A 4,508-nucleotide genomic window follows, 5' to 3' on the forward strand; every position below is an offset into this window, starting at 1 on the left:
TGACATCCTTCCAACCAGCTAATATCACACGCCTCACCAAAGAGAAGCAGTTACAGCCATCACATTAGGGGTGAGTTAATTAAATGTTTGACCAAAAATAACAGGCTAATTTTTAAGTTGATAATTTTGTATGGCCCGCGAATAATGTTATAAATATCCAAATGGCCCTTGGCAGAAAAAAGGTGCCCCACCCCTGATGTAGGGGAAAGGTGATAGAGGGGGCACGTGAGGGAAGCCCGGGAACCCGCGAGGAGGTTCTAGAAGGGGGACGTGGCCGGGGCGGAGCGAGGCCACGCCGGGAGGATAAAAGCGGACCCCGAACGGAGGCTCGGGGCTGTTGCTTGGAGTGGAATCCCGTCGGATTGCTGGAGTCTTCGTCAACGTCTTCACCTCGGCGTTCTCTATTCAGGCAGTCTGCCAGCTGTCCTGACAGAGTCGGTAGTTATCCCTTGTAACCTGTGTAGGCTTAAATAGAGTGCTTCCTCCTTCCCCTGGTGTCTCTGAGTGCGTCACTACACATGCATGCATCTATCTATTGCTACCATGCAGTTATTTTACTGTTGATGCCCCCCCCCCCCCCCTCACACACAACAAAATAAAATACAGAAAAACCTTGGATTGCGAGTAACTTGGTCTGCGAGTGTTTTGCAAGACGAGCAAAATTTTAAAATAAATATTTATTTGATAAACGAGCGATGTCTTGCAATACGAGTAGTACGTATACGCTTTGTCTGCCGAGCGTCATGTGATCACAATTGATGTACGAGTGCTTTGATATACAAGTGCTTTGGATTACAAATGCTCGCAATCCAAGGTTTTACTATAACATTTACGTCGACGGAACTAGTTTAGTTAGGAAATTCTCAACGAGCGCTCGAGTCAAACGCTCTTTCAGGAGGGTCCTGCCCTGGGGATGTTTGGCTCGTTCCATTTTAAACAATGTTTTGCACGCGTGAGGAAACCCCATGGAGTATACCAGGAGAAAGCCTCTTGTAATTATCGATCACAGCCGTGTATTGGTCCGCACAGGTTGAGTTTATGGACGCTCCAGCGATTCCCTCGGTTTAGCTGCTAAGCAGCTGAGCAGGTGCCTGGGAGTTTGACAGATGTTGTACGAGCCGTTAATGGAGAAAGGAGACCCGATGTCAAAGGTGATGGGCACAGTCCTAGCTGTCAACCCATACAGTTAAGGGGCCGTCCATAAATGACGTCACGCGATTTTGGACGATTTTTGACCCCCCCCCCCTTCGTCACACGGCGCCACAAAAAGTCAGACCCCCCTCCTCAAATATGACGTCACAAAGCTCTGCCCCCCCCAAAAAAAATAAAACATGCTTCAAATCGCTTTAAACTATTGTCATTTTCTTGGTTCTTTCGGTAAAGTCACCTAGAAGGGAAACAAAATAATAAAAATATAAAACAATAAAATTCTCACGACGTTTCGACTGCAACAGAAGCAATCATCATCAGGTATGAAAATCACAGCAAGAAAATTTTAAAAAGTGGTTATTTTTAACGTTAGCACCACGGAGAGAGATTTGACAGTTTCTTCAGATGGACGAGTCCATCTATGTTCTGAAAAGAGGAGGGGAGTGACGAAAAATAATGGGTGCGGTCTGAAAGCCACCTTAAGCGTGAACAATCAATTAAGACCCGAAATGATTGATCAAATCCTTCCAATGATTGCTAAGCCAGAATCTATCTTCTCGGTTGAAATTGTCTCTGTGTTTGTATATGTGGATAGCCTCATGAACGAATCTCTCATGGTAGCCAGATGGCTTGCAAAGAACCTCTGTCTTGGAGAAGTCAATGTCATGTGAACCTACTGAATTATAACAGTGATCTGCCACGGCCGAGGTGTTGGTCCCACCGTGTTTTAGGTCTGCTTTGTGTTCACGAATGCGGTCCGAGACATGGCGTTTGGTTTCTCCAATGTAACTACTACCACAGAGGCAACTTAGTTTGTAGACGCCAGGGTATGTCCGGAATCACATCTTTTACAGACGGAACCAGATCACGGATTTTATGTAATGTGTTGAATCGAACCTGGATCTTGTGTTTATTCAAGATTTTGGAGATCTTTTTTGTGATCCCCGCAATGTAGGGTAAAGTGATGGTTTTGAAAGGCTCCTCAAGAGGGTCCTTCTTCATGGTTGGAGTGATAGCTTTGCGGATTGTGTAGTCGGAATAACCTTTAGCCTTAAAAGCTTGGTGTACATGCTTGAGTTCACTGGCTATATGTTCCTGGTCGGATATGCATTGGGCTCTATGGTGCAGAGTCTTGATGAGGGAATTCTTCTGGGATGGACGGTGGTGGAAATCCGGTTTCAGGTAAACATCCGTATGGGTAGCTTTCCTGTAGACAGAGTGGCTCATTGAACCATCAGGTCTCTTTTTTATTAAGACATCCAAAAAAGGTAGCTTGCCATCTTTTTCGACTTCCATGGTAAATGTGATGGCTGGGTGTATGGAATTAATGTGGTCGAAGAATTGGTCTAGAGCAGGCCGGCCATGTGGCCAGATGACAAAAGTGTCATCCACGTACCTCTTCCATAAGGTTGGGCGCAGAGTGGCAGTCTGGATAGCGTCAGTCTCAAATTTATCCATGACAATGTTGCCTACAAGCGGAGATAGAGGGGAGCCCATTGGGGTGCCCTCTGTTTGTAGAAAGTTCCATTCCAAGTGAAGTATGCATTGGTTAAGCAGTGTCTTACCAGGGGGGGTACCTCAGTGTTTAGTCCTTGATGAACCAAGTCTTCAATGGTTGTGATGGTGTCAGGTACAGGAACTTTGGTGAATAAGGAAACTACATCAAAACTGACAAGCAGGTCGTCTGGGGACAGGGAAATACCCTTGATTGTCGATACCAGGTTAGTAGAATTTTGTACCGCAGAGTTGGTTTTCCAGTGAAAGGCCACAGGATTTCAGACAAAAAACGAGCCAGTTTGTAGGTGGGGGAGTTGATAGTAGAGACGATGGGACGAAGCGGGTGTATCTACTTTATGTATTTTTGGTAAGCCGTATAATCTTGGTGGCCTGGCAGCAGAAGGTTTCAACGAGAACTGTTTGGTTTGATCAATTAATGTGGTTGAATCAGAAATGATTTTGTTGGTTTTTATGACGAGGCTGTTGGTGGGATCTCTTTTTATTTTTGTATAGCTGCCATCGTTGAGTAATTCTTGAATTTTGTTGTTATATTCTATTTTATCCATGATGACAGGGGAATTGCCCTTGTCGGCTGAGAGGATTACAATGTCATCTCTCTTTTTAAATTTATATAATTCAAAACGCTAATCTTTGCTGAGGTTGCTAGCTGGCATCTTAGCGTTTTTGAGGGTTGCAGCGATTTCAGATCTTGCTACGTCTGCAGCGATGTGACCCAGGCCCTTGAGAGCCACGTCTACTTGGGCAATGATATCATTAACTGGTATGTGTTTAGGTGTGACTGCAAAATTTAGCCCTTTAGCTAAAACGGATTTCAGACCATCGGAAATAGAACTGTTACTGCGATTAATTACGACTTTGTTAACGTCTAGCTTTTTGGTGTGTGGGTCCGGTCTTTTGTTTGAGAGGTTAAATTTGGAAATCAGGTTATCCTTACATTTGGTCGACATAGTGGCAGCTGAAGAGGCAGTCATATTGTCTACGTTTCCCTTCTACGTGACTTTACCGAAAGAACCAAGAATATGAATCCCTGCAGTCACGAAAGCTTTAAATAAAAAAAATAAAAACGATTGTCATTGTAGTGCGTATTTCATGTGCCGCTGCACTCTGATGTAGGAGAAAACATGTATTAAAAAGTCTAATTAAGTAGAACGTGTTGTCTATATTTATTTAAAGTTGCGCATTTTGATGTGACGTCGTATTTCTCAAACCCCTCCCCCCTCGTCACATATCGTCACAAATGTCTGACCCCTCCCCCAGGTGCGTGACGTCATTTATGGACGGCCCCTAATAGCCCGTATTATTATTATTGGTTCTTTCGGGTCCAGACGGCGTACAGCCGTTTCAATACGGGCAAAATTGTGTCTTTGTGTTTCTTCTCCCTTGTGATGATGGGGCTTTGTAGGATGAACGTTGAGATTTATCAGGGGCACGGGGTGACCGATGAGGTCTGCATTGGTCTCTAATAAGGCGTTGACAGACGGTAAAAAACCCCATCTAATAGACTTGGAATTATGGAGCCTAAACCGCGTTGGTATATTAACACTTTTTTTTCTTTTTGGGCTCTGTGCTGTGAAGAAGTGTTATTGTCCGAAACGTCGCCTGTTATCTGTTTTTTTTTAAGGCCAACGGTCATTGACGAACGCTTCATGTTGCGTCACTAAATTAATAGTACGACATGACGTCATCGCGTGTTAACCGCGCTTTTGACGTAACAAACCTACGTCGGACGTCAAATGGCGTCATGACGTCTGGTCGCATTGAGAAACGGGCATAAATCCGTACGTCATGACGTCACATTAAGGGTTACATTTTTTCGAGGGATTGGGGGGGGGTGAATGCGC

Source organism: Petromyzon marinus, chromosome 30, assembly GCF_048934315.1.
Source record: "Petromyzon marinus isolate PM22_M1 ecotype Great Lakes invasive population chromosome 30, UKy_Petmar_22M1.pri1.0, whole genome shotgun sequence".
Lineage (NCBI taxonomy): Eukaryota > Metazoa > Chordata > Hyperoartia > Petromyzontiformes > Petromyzontidae > Petromyzon > Petromyzon marinus.